At 40.2% G+C, this 23,180-nt stretch overlaps 2 long non-coding RNA genes across 5 annotated transcripts; both read left to right on the top strand.

Annotated features, from left to right (window-relative positions):
- Positions 1–12,920: 12,920 nt before the first annotated feature.
- LOC118368864 (uncharacterized) lies at positions 12,921–14,614 on the top strand. The gene is made up of 3 exons (XR_004822443.2): positions 12,921–13,136; positions 13,659–13,812; positions 14,477–14,614. It is a non-coding gene; the product is annotated as an uncharacterized LOC118368864 (long non-coding RNA).
- A 914-nt stretch (positions 14,615–15,528) lies between these two features.
- Positions 15,529–17,921, top strand: LOC127916076 (uncharacterized). 4 transcript variants are annotated; one of them, XR_008093294.1, is made up of 2 exons: positions 15,529–15,663; positions 15,746–17,921. It is a non-coding gene; the product is annotated as an uncharacterized LOC127916076 (long non-coding RNA). The 4 variants fall into 4 exon arrangements; XR_008093293.1 differs by having other exon boundaries at positions 15,705–17,921; XR_008093295.1 differs by having other exon boundaries at positions 15,529–15,745; positions 15,787–17,921.
- The last annotated feature ends 5,259 nt before the right edge of the window (positions 17,922–23,180 follow it).

Here is a 23,180-nt window from a genome sequence, read left to right as displayed (position 1 = left end):
CTTTGTATTCAGGACATGAAGTTAATTTCTTTGCTACATTTTTTGCAGTTTTACTTTAGTGCATTATTGCAAACAGGATGCATGTTTTCTGCACAGGCATCCTTCGTTTAGGTTATTATTGTGGAGTAACTATAATGTTGTTGATCCATCCTCAGTTCTCTCCTATCACAGCCATTAAACTCTAACTGTTTTAAAGTCACCATTGGCCTCATGGTCAAATGGTGGTTTCCTCCCTCTCCGGCAACTAAGACATTTGTATTTTTGTAGTGACTGGGTGTATTGATCAAAGGGATATTCAATATGGAGTTCATCCATATGGAGTTCATCCATGCAACTTAATATATGACTTGTTAAGCACATTTGTACTCCTAAACGTATTTAGACTTGCCATTAAAGGGATTGAATACTTACGTACTCAAGACATTTCAGCTTTTTATTTTTTATTAAAAAATATATACATCTGAAAGCATAATTCCACTTTGACATTATGGGTTGTGTGTAGACCAGTGACACAAAATCTCTGGTCAGTTTTCTTTATGCTACATACTGTACAGTACCAGTTAAAAGTTTGGACACAAAATCTGAATGTAAAATGTAATAAATTTTACATTCAGACTGTAACAATACAAGTCAAGGGGTCTCAATACTTTTTTGGTTACTACATGACTCCATATGTGTTATTTCATAGTTCTGATGTCTTCACTACTATTCTACAATGTAGAAAATATTAAAAATAACAAAAAACCCTGGAATGAGTAGGTGTCCAAACTTTTGACAGGTACTGTACAGTATGTAGCATAAAGAAAACTGATCAATGATTCAAATTGTCTGCTTGACTTGGACTATTAGCATCTAGCGGCCAGAATGCTAAACATAACAAATGTTCTTGTTTAGTGAATTCCTTTTCTAGTTCCTTCTTCAATGTGATAACATTGTGTACAAAATGTTTCATTGACGCATACATTCTTGGATGGTTTTGGAGAGTTTCACCTAAACGCTTGGTGTGCTCTCTCATGTCTGAGTTCGTGAAGGACCTGAAAATGGGAGGTGCGCCCGCAAACTTCCCTGTTCTATTTCAAATACTTGTCTCACAATGGCAAATGCAAGGGTGTGACCGCATGCTCAAAGCAACCAATCACACGGTGTCTGTTGGAGACACAGGTCTAGTGAGCCCATCTCCTTCATAAAGGAGCCACTGGCCTGCCAACGGGTCATTCTCTCCTCTCTTCCTTGCTGAAGTTGACTACGTCCAATAAAGCTCTCCTCAGTATGACTAGATTTCTGACCTACCGAACAGTTCCTAGGCGAACCGTTAGGTTAATGCTGCCGAACGCAGGACTGAAGTGTTCCTGTCGCTAGTGTTGAGTACAATTAAGTCAATTAAGAACAAACTCTTACTTACAATGACAGCCTACCAAGCGGCAAAAGGTCTTCTGCGGGGACGGGGATTAAAAACATATCACGACAAGAGAGACACCACAACACTATGAAAAGAGAGATCTTAGACACAGCAGCAACATGACAGCGGCACAATATGGTAGTAGCACGAACATTGTTAGGCACAGACAACAGCTCGGTTAGCCCTCGCCTCAAGGCTTCGGCTGACTAAGTTAACACATGCGAGAACAGGTTTTATACATTTTTGCAAAGTTGTACAAAATAAAAACAGATACCTTAGTTAGATAAGTATTCAGACCTTTTGCTATGAGACCAGAAATTGAGCTCAGGTGCATCCTGTTTCCATTGATCATCCATGATGTTTCTACAACTTGATTGGAGTCCACCTGTGGTAAATTGAATAGATTGGACATGATTTGGAAAGGCACACGCCTGTCTATATTTTTTATTTATTTAACCTTTATTTAACCAGGTAGGCTAGTTGATAACAAGTTCTCATTTACAACTGTGACCTGGAAAAGCAGTGCGACACATACAACAACACAGAGTTACACATGGAATAAACAAACATACAGTCAATAATGCGATAGAAAAAGTCTATATACAGTGTGTGCAAATGAGGTAAGATAAGGGAGGTAAGGCAATAAATAGGCCATAGTGGTGAAATAATAATAATAATAATAATAAAGGAGCAAAATAAATAAATATATAACAGTATGGGATGAGGTAGTTGGATGGGCAATTTACAGGTGCAGTGATCTGTGAGCTGCTCAGACAGCTGGTGCTTAAGGTTATTGAGGTAGATATGAGTCTCCAGCTTCAGTGATTTTTGCAATTCATTGGCAAAAGAGAACTGGAAGGAAAGGCGACCAAAGTAGGAATTGGCTTTGGTGGCGACCAATGCTGCTATTGTGACCAGTGAGCTGAGATAAGGCGGGGCTTTACCAAGCAAAGACTTATAGATGACCTGGAGCCAGTGGGTTTGGCGACAAATATGAAGCGAGGGCCAATCAACGAGAGCATACAGGTCGCAGTGGTGGGTAGTATATGGGGCTTTGGTGACAAAACGGATGGCACTGTGGGGCGGCAGCGTAGCCTAGTGGTTAGAGCATTGGACTAGTAACCGGAAGGTTGCGAGTTCAAACCCCCGAGCTTGCCTGGTTAAATAAAGGTTAAAAAAAAAAAAAAAAAAGACTGCATCCAATTTGCTGAGTATTTTGTAAATGACAATGCCGAAGTCAAGGATTAGTAGGATAGTCCGTTTTTACGAGGGTATGTTTGGCAGCATGAGTGAAGGATGCTTTGTTGCAAAATAGGAAGCCAATTCAGAACAAAAACCAACCCATGTGGTCGAAGGAATTGTCAGTAGAGCTCCGAGACAGGATTGTGTCGAGGCACAGATCTACAAAAGCATTTCTGTAGCATTGAAGGTCCCCAAGAGCACAGTGGCCTCTATCATTCTAAGTAATGGAACCACCAAGACTCTTCCTAAAGAAGGCCACCTGGCCTAACTGAGCAATTGGGGGAGAAGTGCCTTGGTCAGGGAGGTGACCAAGATCCCGATGGTCACTCTCCAGAGTTCCTCTGTGGAGATGGGAGATCCATAACAAATATATCTTTACTTCTGTATAATTGTAATTCAGATTGATAAAAAAAAAGTCCAGAAGGATGGCGTTGTACTGGATGGCCACCGTTTTGCAAACTCTGACCCAACTTTGCTATTTTGTGTTTATTTTGTCTTTTAAATTTACTTTATTTTCACGAAATGTATCTGCTATTATTTCTTACAAACTAACAAAAACTTTTGAACATCAGATTGGCAGTTACTTACCCCAATTCCAGCTTCAACTTCGACTCATCTGACCTGAGCTCTTTCTGTAATTCTGACCCAATTTTTGGGCTACCCAATAGGAAACGCCGGTGTTACAGTCTCGAGGGGGGGTCTTTTTGAGATTAAGGCAAAGGGACAACAGGACACCTCTTACCTCCATTCTAATAGCTAATGTATAGTCACTTGATAATAAGATAATTATCCTCAGATCGCAGATTTGCTACCAACGGGACTCGAGAAACAGCTAAATTCTTTGCTTTTCTGAAACAAGACACCCCCCCACCAACAAAATTAAACAATTAATTTATAAAGATATAAACTACAAATACAATATACCATTCAAGATAGGGAATGCTGTCAAATAATGAGTATTTGACTTTATGTATAGTATTTATAAATAGATTGTTATTGTGGAAATTAAGATACGCAAGATTTTTTTTATATACACTACCGGTCGAAAGTGTTAAACAAATCAAACTCTATTTTATATTTTATATTCCTCAAATAGCCACCCTTTGCCTTGATGAGAGCTTTGCACACTTTTGGCATTCTCTCAACCAGCTTCATGAGGTTGTCATCTGGAATGCGAAGGTGTGCCTTCTTAAAAGTTAATTTGTGTAATTTCTTTCCTTCTTAATGCATTTGAGCCAATCAGTTGTGATCTGGGGAAGGGTACCAAAAAAATTGTGCAGCATTGAAAGTCCCCAAGAACAAAGTGGCCTCCATCATTCTTAAACAGAAGAAATTTGGAACCACCAAGACTCTTTCTAAAGGTGGCTGCCCGGCCAACCTGAACAGTTGGGGGAGAGCCTTGGTCAGGGAGGCGACCAAGAACCCAATGGTCACTCTGACAGAGCTCTAGAGTTCCTCTGTGCAGATGGGAGAACCTTTCAGAAGGACAACATTCTCTGCAGCACTCCACCAATCAGGCCTTTATGGTAGAGTGGCCACTCCTCAGTAAAAAGCCCATGACAGCCCGCTTGGAGTTTGCCAAAAGGCACTTAAAGACTCTCAGACCATGAGAAACAAAATTCTCATCAAGAATGAACGCTTAGGCCTGAATGCCAAGCGTCACATTTGCAAAGCTGTCATCAAGGCAAATGGTGGCTATTTGAAGAATCTCAAATATAACATATTTTGATTTGTTTAACACTTTTTTGGTTATTACATGATTCCATATGGGTTATTTCATAGTGGTGATGTCTTTGCTATTATTCCACAATGTAGAAAATAGTAAATAGAAAGAAAAACCCTTGAATGAGTAGGTGTTCTAAAACCTTTTACCGGTAGTGTAGATCTTTTTTTTTTACTTGTAATGTTTCAGGTGTCGTAGGTGTGTGGAGTCAAACGCAGGAGACAGTGAGTGCAAAGCTGTGCGTCTTTAATAGCACCAACGCACCACAGGGTGCTCACAATAGTAACGGCCCCAAACACAGGGAATGAGAATGTACAACGGAAAAGTAACGACCAGGCACTAACACGTACCTCTACAACAGAGCCGAAGGTTACACTGAAATAATCCCGCACAACAACCAGACGGGCCGGCTGACTAATAAAGACAAACTAATTAACTAATTACACATGAACAGGTGCTACCACTAAACATACAAGGAGGGAGAGGAAAAACAATCAGTGGCAGCTAATAGGCCGGTGATGACGACCGCCGAGCGCCACCCGCCCGGGAAGGGGAAACACCCTCGGTCGGACTCGTGACATAACTACCATTGTGGTTCTCTAAGCTCTAGAATTGTAAGTCAGGCTTGTGGTTGTCTGAATGACCGGTCGTCACTGGTTTCAGGTAACATCTTTTGTTGGTGTCACTTCCTGTGTCTGGTGGTCTCCATGAGGACCTGCTGTCTGTCTAACTGGAACAGTGGCCTTACCAGATGGTTGGTCAGATAAACTGAAAATAGCAGTCAGGGTCAGACAGCCACAAGCCTGACATTCAATTCTAGAGTTTTGCTGTCAGCAATGTGGTTGAAACACTGAAATGTCCTAGCTTTTTTTCTATAATGCTAAAGAGGAAGTGATACACGGTACCAGTACTGACCAGCTCTTCAGAACTGCTGCAGAGGGGAGACATGTATAAGTTATTTTCATCAATATGAAATTAATTTCAATGTTATTAATTTAAAAGTCAACACATTTGATTTAACAATCAAGGATTGACACTTCAAATTACACATTGAGGAGCCCAAGAACTCTATTAGACTGAAAGGTGAGCTGACCAAAGTAGGTTGGTTGTATGGAAGAGTTGACCATGATGACAACATCCATTTACTGTAAAAAACAAACAATATCCTAGCCTGCTACGAAAAAGTCACTTCTGTCCGTAGCTGTACTCCCTCTAGTCAAAACCCTGTTTCAGGTAACATCTTGTGGTGATGTCACTTCCTGTGTCTGGTGGTCTCCGTGAGGACCTGCTGTCTGTGTCTGTCTGTCTGACCACATAGACATAAACACATAGATACAAAACCCCCCTAACTGGAACAGTGGCCTTATCAACCATGCAGGAACACTGAAAATAGCAGTCAGAGTCAGACAACCACAAGTCTGACATTCAATTCTAGAGTGTTGCTGTCAGCACTGTGGTTGAAACGCTGTAATGTTGCAGTCCTAGCACTTTTTCTGTAATGCTCAAGACGAAATGATACACACTGTACCAGTACTGACCAGCTCTTCAGAACTGCTGCAGAACGGAGACATAAAGGCATTTATAAATTATGTTCTTCAATATTAAATTGGTATATATTATTAATTTAAAGGTCAACACATTTAAAAACACTATCTCACACATTGAGGAGCCTGAGTACTCTATTAGGCTGAAAGGAGAGCTGAACAAAGTAGGTTGGTTGTATGGAAGAGTTGAAGATAATGACAACATCCATTTACTGTAAAGAAAAAATAAGAATAATAATTATAAGCACCCATGATATCTGGTGTATACATTTTTTTTATATAAAAAAGCATAATGCAAAGTTGTCAAAGTACAGCTCATTAGAAGAAAACATGTATAATCCTTATAATATTTTGTGAAATTCATATACGTATATGTTATTCTATCATCTGATTGACAGAGATAGTACGTCAATAGATTTACAACACAACAATTCAATGCAGATACAATTTCTGTAGTTGTAGATAAGATAATTAATCATTAAACCATTTTAAATCAAATATATATATTGGGGTGTGTGTATGTGTGTGTGTGTGTGTTTTTGTTTGTGTGTATTTGCATGCGTCGGGTGCACACCCATTCATAAAAAGTAATTTTGAACTCTGGGTCTCAGCTGATTGGATATGACAGTTGAACTAAGCTCATGAGGCAGTTGTGTTATATTCTTCAATAATCATTGGATGTATACAGTCACCCCTAAAATGATTTGAACCCTGGATAAAGATTAGCAAAAAAGACTGTACAAAATAAAGTAGGCTAGAGCAGAGACAATGGCAAGATCTCAACTGCATACTCATCTCCTTCTCAAAAGCCATTGGTCAGAGGGAAGGGCCCTTAGGCTTTCTCATCCTATGATCTTTGAGGAGACAAGGAGAGAGGACGTGCTGACTATGCGATTGAGATCTTCCCTGTGAGTAAGTAGAGAATACCGCACATGAGCAGAAGCTTAAGGAACTTTAGCCCCCAGGAAGAAAAGTCGGATCCACAGCCACTCTGAAGATTTTTTAAAAATCAGATGATAAAATGACAGGTAGTTTACATTGTGTGCGCTCCCGATGCCGCGCTCACAGCCCCTGGGCAAACATCTTGTAGCTCCCCTATTGATTATGTTTTTAGGAACAATAACATTTTCCTCCATAGGCTACAACAACACAATGCAATGAAGAAGTTGACATATTATTGCTTACTCTGTTCTCAAAACTCTAGTCCATAAACCATGCCTTAGCAGCAAGTGTGAATATTGATATCCATTCTTGCGCCATGAATTTGAATTACGCTATCATTCAAATTGCCATAAGGTTAGATCAATATGTATTATAATATAATGAATTATGAGTAGCATATAGCTTTATTCAACTGTTGCTAGAATATAACATTTAAGTAGGCATTGTCCCCAAAATGGATTAAATTGGGATTTTGTGTCACTGGCCTACCTACACAAAATACCCCATGTCAAATTAATATTTTTTTTTCTAGTAATGTTTGCAAATGAATTAAAAAAGTGAAAAGCTGAAATGTCTTGAGTCAATAAGTATTTTACACCTATATTATAGCAAGCCTAAATAAGGAGTAGAAATGTGCTTAATTCTTTAGAGTCTAAGATGTTGGGGAAGGAGGGGTGCTAAGCTGACCTCTGGAATTGTTTTAAGATGGTCATACTATGGACCATTTAGGTATTTGATTGTGAATTTTAGGACCCCTTTAGGTAACAAAACATATACTTAAAAAATGATTTGATAAAATATTGATTTTGCCCTTGAGTACTAAAGCCCATAGAAATACATTAAATAACACATTCATAAATGGCCAAAAAGAAATCATAAGAAACAAGGTTTTGAAGTGTCTGTCCTAAATCTAGGAGATATAAAGCTCAGAAAATATTTAGAGTTTATTTTACACATATTTAACCCCTCTTTTGGGGTAGGCACAAAACTACCTTCATTTTTCCATTAGATTTTTTAAACCAGTACTGGTTACCAGATGAGTCTCCTGACACTTGGCTGGTAGGGGGGAAGAGAACACCATTATGTTCGTGAGAGTCTCCCCTTGAAAATGATCAACAACCAACTTTACAGAGCTAAAATAAATCAGAAAAGCAATAATGTGCAAATATTGTACAATCCAGGTGTGCGACCTACCCAGAAGGCTCACAGCTGTAATCGCTGCCAAAGTTGTTTTTAACATGTATTATCTCGAGGTTGAATACTTATCTAAACACGATATATTATTGTTTTTTCATGTGTGAATATTTCTTACACTTTGATATTAGAGTATTTTGTGTAGATTGTTGACATAAAATGACAATTTAATCAATTTAATCCCTCTTTGTAACACAACAAAATGTGGACAAAGTCACAGGGTGTGAATACTTTCAGGCACTGTCTGTGTTTGGGGGCTATCATTTGAAGGCATGTTCTATTACCAACATGACTAGCTAAGTTATAACATACCATTAGAGTGTTAGGCTTTCACTGTCACACCCTGATCTGTTTCACCTGTCCTCGTTATTGTCTCCACCCCCTCCCTCCAGGTTTCGCTTGTTTTCTCCACTGTATTTATCCCTGTGTTTCCTGTCTCTCTGTGCCAGTTCGGCTTGTATGTACAAGCCTACCAGCATTTTTTCCCATTTTCCTGCTTTGTCTTTTCTCCTTTATCTAGTCCTCCCGATTTTGACCCTTGCTTGTTCTGGACTCTGTACCCGCCTGCCTGACCATTCTGCCTGCTGGACTTTGGTCATGGACAGGCAAAAGGTCATAACCAGATCTTGCCTATTCCCTTTGGATTTATTAAACATCTTAAACTCCAACCATCTGCCTCCTGTGACTGCATTTGGGTCTCGCCTAGTGTCATGATAGTACGAACTGGCCATGACAGACCCAGCAGACTTGGACCAGCTCCGCTACGCTGTCTCCCTACAGGGAACCACCATTGGGAGACATCAGGAGTTGCTACACTGCCTTTTGGAAGGGCTCAGTTCCTTGAAGGAATGCCACAACCATGGGTTAAAGGCTATTATGGAGTGTAGTAACATATTAACACATGAAATAACGCATTCACTGACTGTTGTCTGCCTGTGGCCTAAGCATGATAAAATAGCTTGCACACTGTGTCATAAACCTTCCCCTCCCCCTGTCCTTCTAATAGATACTAACCGCACTGGTACAGCCCCGTACGGGGGGCTGACTGAGATAAAATATACACTGAACATAAACACTGAAATTCCTACACACATACACACTCAACCTTCTTCGGGATAGGCTCCAAAGACAAAGAACTCTGTCAAGAACCAATGGGATACGGACACCAGACTGGAGGGGACTGTCAATCACCTACAAGCAACCTACCAGAAGCCAGGACTACAAGAATCTACCTACGTCATTTCAATGTATAAAATGGACTGCCCATCATGTTTCTCGCTCTCTTTTTTCTGACGGTTCCATAAGAACTGGCCGAAAGGAGCCGTGCAGCACGTTTTACCATATATTATTACGCTATAATAAACAGACTTTACTATACCATATCCGCCTTGTCCAGAGTCTCAACTTGGTCTCGCTTCTCATATATTTATTCATCAACAGGAGCAAATCAGGGAGTTAGCTCAGAGACTGTCTGCCACCTCTGAAAAACCCCAATCACCCAGTAAGTTTTTCCCTATCTGTGGTGAGTTTGTACAAGCCTATCCCGACTCCCTGTGAATCCCGCTTAACTGCTCCAGAGCAATATTCGGGGAATCCTGGCGCCTGCCGGGGTATTCTTTCTCAGCGCTCGCTTATGTTTGAGCTACAGCCATCTTCGTTTTCTTCAGACCCGACCGAAAATAGCGTATATAAATACGCTAATGTCGGGAAGGGCGCTCTCCTGGGCTACGGCAGTTTGGGAACAATCTGCCATTTGTGGTCATTTGGAGGAAGTCATGGCAGAGGTGAGAAGTTGAGTCTCCAGTATCCGTGAGAAAGGCGGCCAGCAAACTGCTTGACTTACGTCAAAAAGTAGTGTGGCAGACTACGCGGTGGACTTTAGCATGTTGGCCGCCGAGAGTGCCAGGAATCCGGAGTCTCTTTTCGATACTTTTCTGCACGAATTATCTGAGGTAAAGGATGAGCTAGCTGCTCGGGAACTGCCGGTGGACCTCGACTCCCTTATCGCTTTAACCATTATAATTGATGGATGCCTAAAGGAACGCAAGAGTGAAAGGAGGTCTGGTCTCAGGCACACTCGTACCTTCGATATGGCGTGCCTGATGAAAATCTTATGAATGCCACGAAAGCTTCGGAGCTTGGTATTCCTACTCAGCCTCTCTCTGTGCCCATGGATACTAGGACACTGGACGGTCTCTCTATAGGGGAAGTCACCAATAATACTGTGCCCGTTCAATTACAGGTTTCTGGTGTTACGTTCCCCAGTTTCTATGTTGTAGTTTGTGTATTTGTGAGTGTGTTTCAGGAAATGGCTTCCTGAAATTCTCCCCAAGCAGCTGATTGGTCGGCCCCAATTGATGATTGGAGAGCTGACCCCGCCCCCTCGTCAGGACACAGCTGTCTTCAATCACAGACTCCTTCTGAAGCAATATAAGCCAGTGTTCTGTTGCTCAAGAGAGGACCAGATGATTGCTGAGAGAGGGAGATGATTTCTGAGAGAAGGCTGAGGGTTATACTCTGTACAATAAGAACAGTCTGTACAGCAGATACTGTCAGTTGAGAATTATTAGTATCTTTCATACGAATCCCAACCTTGTGACCCATTCCATACATCTGTTGTTTGTCATGAACATTCAGGATGGTATGTTTGCTATAAAAGGTCTGTGTATTCTTAGTGTCGGGGCTCCCAACGAATCACCTAAGGGTGGTCCGTCGGCCAGCCATCATCATTATTGCAAAGCACTCACATCATTTAAGTAAATAAAGATTTAGTTTAAGTAAAACTCTGACTTGTGTGATTATTTTGTGTCTCCTCATTTGATAATACAGAACATTTCTATGACGCTCTTAATTTACAGCATTTCTCTTACTCAACATTATTTGAAAAAGTTGCCCAATTAAGCAGGAGGGGTGGGGGAAACGCGTTGTCGTGCAAGGTGTTCAAGTTCAGAACGGCTCTCAGTCAAAACTGATAAAGCTCTGTGAAGTGCAGAGCAAGAGCTCTGATGTCATGTAAAGTTGAAGTCGGAAGTTTACATACACTTAGGTTGAAGTCATTGAAACTCGTTTTTCAACCACTCCACAAATTCCTTACTAATAAACTATAGTTTTGGAAAGTCGGTTAGGACATCTACTTTGTGCATGAAACAAGTAATTTTTCCAACAATTGTTTACAGACAGATTATTTCACTGTATCACAATTCCAGTGGTCAGAAGTTTACATACACTAAGTTGACTGTGCCTTTAAACAGCTTGGAAAATATCAAAATTATGTCATGGCTTTAGAAGCTTCTGATAGGCTAATTGACATCATTTGAGTCAATTGGAAGTGTACCTGTGGATGTATTTCAAGGCCTACCTTCCAACTCAGAGTCTCTATGATTGACATCATGGGAAAATGACCTCAGCCAAGACCTCAGAAAACAAATTGTAGACCTCCAAAATCAAATCAAAATAAATGTATTTATATAGCCCTTCTTACATCAGCTGATATCTCAAAGTGCTGTACAGAAACCCAGCCTAAAACCCCAAAAAGCAAGCAATGCAGGTGTAGAAGCATGGTGGCTCGGAAAAAGTCCAGAGAAAGGCCAAAACCTAGGAAGAAACCTAGAGAGGTACCAGGCTATGAGGGGTGGCCAGTCCTCTTCTGGCTGTGCCGGGTGAAGATTATAACAGAACATGGCCAAGATGTTCAAATGTTCATAAATGACCAGCATGGTCAAATAATAATAATCACAGTCGAGGGTGCAGCAAGTCAGCACCTCAGGAGTAAATGTCAGTTGGCTTTTCATAGCCGATCATTAAGAGTATCTCTACCGCTCCTGCTGTCTCTAGAGAGTTGAAAACAGCAGGTCTGGGACAGGTAACACGTCCGGTGAACAGGTCAGGATTCCATAGCCGCAGGCAGAACAGTTGAAACTGGAGCAGCAGCACGGCCAGGTGGACTGGGGACAGCAAGGAGTCATCATGCCAGGTAATCCTGAGGCATGGTCGTAGGGCTCAGGTCCTCCGAGAGAGAGAAAGAAAGATAGAAAGAGAGAATTAGAGAGAACATACTTAAATTCACACAGGGGTTTGAACTTGCAACAGATTTGTACCTTGTCAGTATGAACAAGTACAAGGTTGCTGCAGTTTGACAAGGCTGTCATCCTCCCCAAGGCCAGGAGTTTTTCCAACAGTTTTTTAAAACCGTGTGACCTGATTATAAAAACTCTGGTCCCATCATAGCCCATATTAAACCTGTTTGGCAATGAGTAAATTACAAGTCTTGTGAGCAGAAACTTGAACAATGTGAGCATTCTGTGCAACTTTCGCCATGTGTTTACTGTGAACATAGCACTGTATCCCACTTTTCAAATTGTGTGGCCAAGTATAGGCTACCGTGGCTTTTTGAGGATAGTATCAGAGAGGCCTACCAACAAAACCAATGCAGCAAATGCATCCATTAACATTTTCACATGCCATGGAAATTAGCCTGAATGAATAACTAAACTTGACCCTTTGGGTTGTTTCAGTTTTAACTATGTAACCACACTGAATTAACCCGCTAACCACTCGGAGTTAATGCATAAAAAAATAGATAATATGGCAAATTCAGCTTGTGGAAATAGCTATTGGTTTCTATGATGTTCAATGTAGGTCAAATGTTAGTTGTTAATTGAACAATCAAAAAATAAAAACATGTCAAAACAAGCTCCACTGCACCAGTAATGCTTTTTCAACCATGTGTTTTCAGTCTTCTCATCTGCCATGTTATAGGAATGACCAAGAACAAGTTAGAAACACACATAGCTAGGCCTATAGCATATAGCTGAATAAAAATAAGAAAGTGAAAGCATCTAGCTTTTACAAAACACACCCATAGGCTACATTTGGTCGGACAATACATAACGCTACCACAGCCTCATACCACAGCCTCATACACTTCAGAAACTCGCAGGCATATTCAGCACAATGCTCTACCAGGTCATAGTGATAGGTATTAAAAAGGACAGAACAGCATACAATGTAGGTAATACAGAAGAAGAGATGAAGAGTATGACTGTAAAACAACTGAAGAAGAAAATTGCTGATAAATACCCGACAACCAAAGGTATGGAGGTAGAATATAAACATACTTTGTATACTATGTTTGGTTACTTGTAAACTAGGCCTAATGCATAGTAGCAGATTAGCAATCACTATTCACCACTTAATCTGTCTGACCGCAAAATATTTTTGGGAAGATATTATCAGGATATTAGGCTTGTTTACCTTAACTTTGTAACACAACAATTGCATCTGTCTAGCTCCAGTATAGACATGAACAAGACTTCCAGGTGGTCAACTGAAGAATGACTGATAAAATGGAAAAAAATGCCTACAGTGTAGCCTACATATACTGACTGATAACATCGTCACGGTTGGGAAAGTCCTCTGACAAAAATGTAGTGTAAAGTAGGCAAGACATTTCACTCAGATGTAAACATGTCATAGAAAATAACAGAAAATATAAATTAAATAGAATGCATTACGAAGAAGAAAAGTACAAGAATAATCTAATGAGAAGATAATTTGCCACCAATATCCTGATTTGTGACAATAAACATTATACCCTGAACTGGCTTTTTTTTAGCGGTGGAAATGCGGCTGATCTTCACCAACAAACAGCTGGAAGACTCATACGGGCTCGGCCACTATGGGATACAGAATCAGTCTATCATTATGCAAGTGCTGATCTTGCCTGGAGGACATGACTGGCTGATCATGACATCCCAATGAAGTGTAGCGTAAGTTGAATCTGAAAGGATGGTCAGAATGTCTCTTACATAAACGTTGGTTCAGTAGTAGCCTAGAATTGCCCATAATTGCGTACGGTTACAGCACACAATAATGCTATTATTCCAGATAGTCAGATTAATATAATATTCGATTAAAACGTTGATATGCTTTGCAAGAACGATTTCCCCTAATAATACTATTTGCATGGACACATCTGAAATTGCACTGATAAATGCCGAAAATCGCCATTCAAAGTAAACCTTCTACCACAGCACCATGTTATTTTTGGGAAGGGTTTGTAGGCCAATTTGAAAACTACTTCTAAAATGCATACATTCAGTTGATCCGAACTCACTTCACTCGTGCTAAAAGAGGGAGGCTCGCTCAGCATGCGCAGATCAAGTACACCGCTTGCGCACCGATTAAAATACAGATTAAAATATATATCCAGGTGTTGTAAAATCTGGTCAAGTCTAAACAGCGGAGAGCGATTTACTTATCCTTTTAGCCAATGAGTCACAGTATAATAACGTAATTCCACCAGGATTCCTAATATACCAATTGGCATAGCAGATCAATAACCACCTTGCTCTCTTTCTCACCAATGGGCATAAAACATGTGATGTATTTAAGGGAATGCTTACCCTTTGTTTCTCTCTTGCTGTTTTGCAGCAAAAGGATAGTGCCACCATGCGCCGTCAGTCCTCCATTTCCCCACCGCCACCAGCTGAAGGTCCCGTCACCAGAACCTAGTCTACATCCATTCCGGGATGTTTCAATATTTTAATAAAACTTTCACCTTTACATTCACTCTGTTGTTCTGTCAATTAAGCCTCTCCCCAGTTGAAGTACTAAGCCTACTGTTCCTCACCATTCTGCTGTGTTCTCTTGTCATATTCAGGACTTCAAAGTACATTTTATCTTTGTATAATACGATTATATTTATCATAGGAATTAAGGAGTAACATAAAAACATAATGATATCCCACACCAACATTACACAACTATAGAGAACATTCTCAGATTTCTGAAGTAAGAAAATTAAATCAATGATGGGCGAATAATCATGTTAACTGATAACTACAAAAGCAGCGCAGAGATATATTATTGGTAATGAATGTGTAGGGGACATCTGAGAATGCTACAGAACTTGTGGTGCAGCAGAATTTCAGCATACCCAAAATCCAGAGATAGTGAGTTCAAATTCCAGTTGAGGTCATATTGGAAAGTCAGTACTAGGTGATCATGTCAAATGTAAGCATATTTTAAGTTATTAAAGACAGTTTAGTCTTTTTATATATTAATGACCTTAGATTTAGGCATGTGTGTTACCATCATTGGAGTTACTACTCCCAGTAGTGGCATAATGTTATCATAATGGAAAACATTATCTCATTAAGCTGCCACATTAGTTGATTTAGAATGGGAGGATGTTCCAAAATACGTTTAAATTATGTAATTGCTTTACCAAAATGCCATGCCCAAACGCCAACACAATTCAAGAATGACCCATTTTGAACGGTCAACATTGATTTGATTTCAGCTTAATTGCGTGACAAATCTTTTTTAATTGAGGTGGGCGATATGCTTGGCATTGCAGTTCAATAATCTCCTTGCTCTCTTTCTCACCAATGGGCATAAAACATGTGATGTATTTAAATGAGCGCTTATCATTTGTCTCTCACTTGCTGTTTTGTAGCAAAAGGGTAATGCCATCACCCCCCCCCCACACACACAATTTAATGAATTCCCTTGCATTTCATTTTCACATGTTGAGTTGAAATGTTCACATGTGAAAACAAAAGAGACACATGCGAGGTCAGTTGTTCACATGTGAAAACAAAAAAGACACATGTGAGGTCAGTTGTTCACATGTGAAAACAAAAGAGACACATGCGAGGTCAGTTGTTCACATGTGAAAACAAAAGAGACACATGTGAGGTCAGTTGTTCACATGTGAAAACAAAAAAGACACATGCGAGGTCAGTTGTTCACATGTGAAAACAAAAGAGACACATGTGAGGTCAGTTGTTCACATGTGAAAACAAAAGAGACACATGTGAGGTCAGTTGTTCACATGTGAAAACAAAAGAGACACATGTGAGGTCAGTTGTTCACATGTGAAAACAAAAGAGACACATGTGAGGTCAGTTGTTCACATGTGAAAACAAAAAAGACACATGCGAGGTCAGTTGTTCACATGTGAAAACAAAAGAGACACATGTGAGGTCAGTTGTTCACATGTGAAAACAAAAGAGACACATGTGAGGTCAGTTGTTCACATGTGAAAACAAAAGAGACACATGTGAGGTCAGTTGTTCACATGTGAAAACAAAAGAGACACATGTGAGGTCAGTTGTTCACATGTGAAAACAAAAGAGACACATGTGAGGTCAGTTGTTCACATGTGGGAAATACTTTCAAATGACTTTCAAATACATTGTGAAAAAGTCTAAGGGGGGTGAATACTTATGCAAGGCACTGTATTTCAAGAGATCATGTATTCACATGTGCAGTTTCATGTTCTCAAGTGTTGCTTTTACATGTTTTCATGTTATCACCAGTGGTGTTAAGTACATAAGTTGTACCTTTCTTTAGTATTCATATTTTTGCCATCTTTTACTTCACTACATTCCTAAAGAAAATAATGTACTTTTAAACTCCATACATTTTTCCCTGACACCCAAAAGTACTAGTTACTTTTTGACAGGGAAATGGTCCAATTCACACACTTATCAAGAGAACATCCCTGGTCATCACTACTGCCTCTGATCTGGCAGACTCACTAAACAGAAATGCTTTGTTTGTAAATTAGTGTCTTTGTATTGGAGTGTGCCCCTATAAGGAATGTGAAATTAATAGTTGAACTTTTTTAGCAATTCCATTTACTTTTGATACTTGAGTAAATTTAAAAGCAAATACTTTTAGACTTTTACGTAAGTAGTATTTTACTGGGTGACTTTCACTTGAGTCGTTTTCTATTAAGGTATCTTTACTTTAACTCAATTATGACACTTGAGTACTTTTTCCACCACTGGTTATCACATTAACTTCACATAAGATCATGTGAAATTCGTGTGGTTTTTCCTTAAGGGTGTGAAGTGTGAAGTGGTAAGTCAGACATGACTGTGCTCACATGCTTTTGACGTCGGACCAATTCTTCAACAAATAAAATGTAATATATTAAATGTTGCTAATAATACAATTTATTTACAATACATTTCTGAATGTTCAGAAAGTTAAGCTTACGTAGCAAGAATCTTATTGACTAAAATGATTGAAATTCAACATTTCCCAGTCAGAACTCTGAACTTCAGATGTTCCCCAAAATGGATTTCTTAAATACCAAATGATCTTGGTTCTTCCATCATTTTCCCCACATGTTCAGGCAACACTTTGAGATAATATCTGACTAAGTGCAGTAGAGTACTAAGGGGTAACTAGCTCCACCTAAAAACCATGTCTAATTGCTGACACAAAAAAAGCAACGTTTGGGGAAAAATGGTATGTGAATGAAGGTCATGTTTAAGCGAAAAAAGGTCATCAAGGACAATAACCACCTGAGCGAGTACCTGTTCACCCCGCATCCATCCAGAAGGCGAGGTCAGTACAGGTGCATCAACGCTGGGACAGAGAGATTGAAAAAGAGCTTGTTAAACAGCCACCACTAGCACAGAGAGGCGGCTACCTACCTATAGACTTGATATCATTGGCCACTTTAATAAATGGAACACTAGTCACTTTAATAATGACACTTTAAGAATGTTTACATATCTCGCATTACTCATCTTGTCACACCCTGATCTGTTTCACCTGTCCTCGTTATTGTCGCCACCCCCTCCAGGTGTCTGAGTGGGCATTCTATGTTGGATGTCTTGTTTGTCTATTTCTATGTCTGGCCTGATATGGTTCTCAATCAGAGGCAGGTGTTAGTCATTGTCTCTGATTGGGAACCATATTTAGGTAGCCTGGGTTTCACTGTGTGTTTGTGGGTGATTGTTCCTGTCTCTGTGTTTTGCACCAGATAGGGCTGTTTTTGGTTTTCCACGTTTATTGTTTTTGTAGTGTTTGTGTTTATCTTTTGTTATTAAACATGAATTAAAAAAAACACGCTGCATTTTGGTCCGCTTCTCCTTCACCTAAAGAAAACTGTTACAGTGTCGCTTGTTTTCACCACTGTATTTATCCCTGTGTTTCCTGTCTTTCTGTGCCAGTTCATCTTTTATGTTTCCAAGTTAGCAGTTAACTCCGTTTAACTCAGGATGCTATTTGCCCTATTTCTATTACTACTGTGGAAGAAGTTTATGAATATTGATTAATTGACTCCTTGAGGCGTGAAATGTGGTTTGACACATGTATATTGCATAATACGGATTGTTGTCAACAAATTAAATCAGATTCTTCTTTTAATAAAAAATGTGTGACCTATTCTTAGTCCAATGTAGTTATCACTGACATTTCAAGCACATTTTTACAAATGTCTTGCTTTTTAGCCCTTTGACATTTTTATTCATGATTAATTTGACAAAGTTTATTATCAAGCATCCACTAATAACCCAATGAAATTAGATCCTAACATGCCTACCTAGGCAAAGATCAGTACACTGCAGTATTAATTTCATCATCAAAAATAGTGACTAAAATAATAGTCAAACACCTATTTTTCATTGGCAATTGACCAGACTACAACTAGCTATATAGACACAGAAAGAAACTAACTAAACAAAAAAAAATGGTTTCAGTTGACTAAGACAAGAGGAGACAAAATTATCTCTGACTAAAATCTGACTACTATGTGGACTGGACAATAGTTTTTTGGGGAAATTGAGAGCTTTTCAGTTCTGCTCAGCAGCCTGAAGGATGTGTCCGGTAAACACAGCCTACATCAGCTGGTGAGCTGCAGGGACGCAAGCGACTGGTGTGGGCAAACAGGAAGACAAGCTTTGCTCTGGCTCAGCCTCCAATTATAACGTTGTGCAGGCAACTCTCTTGCTACACCACCAGCCTTTTAGTTAGCAACCCTTGGCCTGGTTGAGAAACACAAGATGCTGTGTGATGCACCAAGTCTGGAACCAACAGGACTCTGAACAGCTTCTACCCACAAGCCATGAGACTGCTAAATAGTTAAATAGTTAAGCAATAGCTACCCGGACTATCTACATTGACCCTTTTTGCACTAACGTTTTTGACTCATCACGTAAGCTGCTGTTACTTTTCATAATCTATCTGGTTGTTATCACTTTATCCCTACCTATATGTACATATCTACCTGAATTACCTCGTACACCTGCACATCTATTATTTAAATGTCCCCTCTGCATTTTTGGGAACGGCAGTAGTAAGCATTTCACTGTTTGTCTACACCTGTTTACAAAGCATGTGACACATCAAATTTGATTGATTTTATTTCAAAATAAAAACAATAGCAGCATTATGTTTAATAGTACAACAAAGGTCTAACAATGTTTGTTTCTCCCTTGAGCAGGTTATAGAGAATATATGTCTATCTTTGAATGTTATCTCGCTCAACTCTCCCACTTTTGCCAAATCAAAATGCTTGATTCTACCATTCAAACGACATGACCCAAAATACCAGTCCTACGTTTTTGTCTTTCTATCGTACATTGGCAGGCTGCATTTTACATCCATAAAGCATATCGCGGGCAGTTCTAAAATCAGGCTATTTGAGTAACCATTAACCATTTGTTTAGGTGACAACTTGTTCCATCACGTTAACACATTGGCTAGCTATAGCGAATAACCTGGGTCGCGTTCAGCAGGACACAACATTTTGGAAAGTTCAGATATAAATATGCCATGTTAAACAAACATGCCTCTCTGACATGTGGAATAAGAAATAACGTTCTATTCATAGAATTTCAATCTGAAGAACGTTTTTCAACTGAATGTGGCCCTGGTAAAACTACTAGTAGCCTGTATGCAAACATTTGGTGGCACAGAAAGACAGGAAAAGGAATAGCAAACAATTGATTTAGTAAATGTATCTTTCCACTACGCTATATCTGACTGGGTAAATAACTTTATTTTCAGTTCATGTGGACCCAGTGACTCTGACTTGATCTCTTGGACATGGACTTGAGCACTGGGACTCTGACTTCAGCCGAAGGGACTCATGACTCGACCATTGGTGACTCAGGCTTGGACTCGGACTCGAGCACAAGGGACTTGGGACTCGATTCAGACTCAAGGTTTAGTGACTCAACTACATCACTGGTTGAAACATTAATTAGGTACAATTCAAAGTCATTAGCCGCCATTCTACTTCAATACATCAATGTGGCTGGTGCGTCTGTGGAACGTTGACAACAATAGCAATGACCAAGTGATGGAGGTGCAACCCCACACTACTTTGTCAATACTTTGCGGCACCATTTGGTGATTCTCTCTCATGTAATGTGCAATATCTACAGTTCATTCAGAAAGTTTTCCGAACCCTTGACTTTCTCCATATTTTGTTACGTTACAGACTTATTCTAACATGTATTAAATATTTTTTTCCCTCATCAATCTACACACAATACCCCATCAAGACAAAACAGGTTTAGGAATGTTTGCAAATGTATTAAAAAAACAACGGATATGACATTTACATACAGTGGGGAGAACAAGTATTTGTATTACTTCGCTGCGTTCATCTTTCCCTCGATCCTGACTAGTTGCCCAGTCACTGCCACTGAAAAACATCCCCACAGCATGATGCTCTCACCACCATGCTTCACCATAGGGATGGAGCCAGGTTTCCTCCAGACATGATGTTTAGCGTTCAGGCAAAATAGATTCATCTTGGTTTCATCAGACCAGAGAATCTTGTTTCTCATGGTCTGAGAGTCCTTTAGGTGCCTTTTGGCAAACTCTAAGCGGGCTGTCATGTGCATTTTTACTGAGGAGTGGCTTCCGTCTGGCCACTACCATGAAGCCCTGATTGGTGGAGTGCTGTAGAGATGTTTGTCAATTCAGAAGGTTCTCCCACCTCCACAGAGGAACTATGGAGCTCTGTCAGAGTGACCATCGGGTTCTTGATCACCTCCCTGACCAAGGCCCTTCTCCCCTGATTGCTCAGTTTGACCAGGCGGCCAGCTGTAGGAAGAGTCTTGGTGGTTCCAAACTTCTTCCATTTAAGAATAACGGAGGCCTTCTCGGGGACCTTCAATGCTCCAGAATTTGTTTGGTACCCTTCCACAGATCTGTGCTTCAACACAATCCTGTCTCTGAGCTCTAAGGACAACTCCTTCGACCTCATGGCTTGTTTTTTTTCTGACATGCACTGTCCACTGTGGGACCTTATATAGGCAGTTGTGTGCCATTCCAAATAATGTCCAATTAATTAAATCTACCACAGGTGGACTCCAACCAAGTTGTAGAAACATGGATGATCAATAGATACATTTGTAAAATATTCCCAAAGACTTTTGCTTTGTCATTATGAGGTATTGTGTGTAGATTGATGAGGAAACCCTTTAATTGTGGAATTAATTAGAAATTTACAAAGCCAGATAAATCTTATAAACTCAGAAAAAAAGAAAGAAAGAATCCCTTTTTCAGGACTCTGTCTTTCAAAGATAATTCATAAAAATCCAAATAACTTCACAGATATTTAATTGTAAAGGGTTTAAAACACTGTTTCCCATGCTTGTTCAATGAACCATAAACAATTAATGAACATGCACCTGTGAAACGCTCGTTAAGACACTAACAGCTAACAGACGGTAGGCAATTAAGGTCACAGTTATGAAAACTTAGGACACTAAAGAGGCCTTTCTAATGACTCTGAAAAACACCAAAAGAAAGATGCCCAGGGTCCCTGCTCATCTGTGTGTACGTGCCTTATGCATGCTGCAAGGAGGCATGAGGACTGCAGATGTGGCCAGGGCAATAAATTGCAATGTCCATACTGTGAGACACCTAAGACAGCGCTACAGGGAGACAGGATGGACAGCTGATCGTCCTCGCAGTGGCAGACCACGTGTAATAACACCTGCACAGGATCGGTACAACAGAACATCACACCTGCGGGACAGGTACAGGATGGTAACAACTGCCCGAGTTACACCAGGAACACACAATCCTCACCAGACATCACCGGCAACAACGTCGCCTATGGGCACAAACCCACCGTCGCCGGACCAGACAGAACTGGCAAAATGTCCTCTTCATTGACGAGTCGTGGTTTTGTATCACCAAGGGTGATGGTTGGATTCGCGTTTAACGTGGAAGGAATGAGCGTTGAGGCCTGTACTCTGGAGCGGGATCAATTTGGAGGTGGAGGGTCCGTTATTGTCTGGGGCGGTGTGTCACAGCATCATCGGACTGAGTTTGTTGTCATTGCAGGCAATCTCAATGCTGTGCGTTACAGGGAAGAAATCCTCCTCCCTCATGTGGTTACCCTTCCTGTAGGCTCATCTTGACATGACCCTCCAGCATGACAATGCCACCAGCCATACTGCTCATGCTGTGCGTGATTTCCTGCAAGACAGGAATGTCAGTGTTCTGCCATGGCTAGCAAAGAGCCCGGATCTTAATCCCATTGAGCACGTCTGAGACCTGTTGGATCGGAGGGTGAGGGCTATTCCCCCCAGAAATGTCTGGGAACTTGCAGGTGCCTTTGTGGAAGAATGGGGTAACATCTCACAGCAAGAACTGGCAAATCTGGGGCAGTCCATGAGGAGGAGAAGCACTGCAGAACTTAATGCAGCTGGTGGCCACACCAGATACTGACTGTTACTTTTGACTCCCCCTTTGTTCATGGACACAATATTACATTTCTGTTTGTCACATGTCTGTGGAATTTGTTCAGTTTATGTCTGAGTTGTTGAATATTGTTATGTTCATACAAATATTTACACATGTTAAGTTTGCTGCAAATAAACAAAGATGACAGTGAGAGGACGTTTATTTTCTTGCTGAGTTTATAATATAATATTACTCTTAAACACAGTACCAGTCAGAAGTTTGGACACACCTACATATTCAAGGGTTTTTCTTTATTTTTACTATTTTCTACATTGTAGAATATTAGTGAAGACAACAAAACAATGAAATAACACATATGGAATAATGTAGTTACCAAAAAAGTGTTAAACAAATCACAAAATATTTTATATTTCAGATTCTTCAAAGTAGCCACCCTTTGCCTTGATGACAGCTTTGTACACTCTTGGCATTCTCTCAACCAGCTGTGGTCCAACTATTCCCAAACATCTCAATTGGGTTGAGGTCGGGTGATTGTGGAGGCCATGTCATCTGACGCAGCAGTTCATCACTGTCATTGGTCAAATAGTCCCTCACAGCCTGGAGGTGCATTTTGGGTCATTGTCCTGTTGTATCGTTGCAGAATGCTGTGGTAGCCCTAATGGTT

This window comes from Oncorhynchus keta, chromosome 35, assembly GCF_023373465.1.
Source record: "Oncorhynchus keta strain PuntledgeMale-10-30-2019 chromosome 35, Oket_V2, whole genome shotgun sequence".
NCBI lineage: Eukaryota > Metazoa > Chordata > Actinopteri > Salmoniformes > Salmonidae > Oncorhynchus > Oncorhynchus keta.
This window is presented reverse-complemented; position numbering and strand designations above follow the sequence as displayed.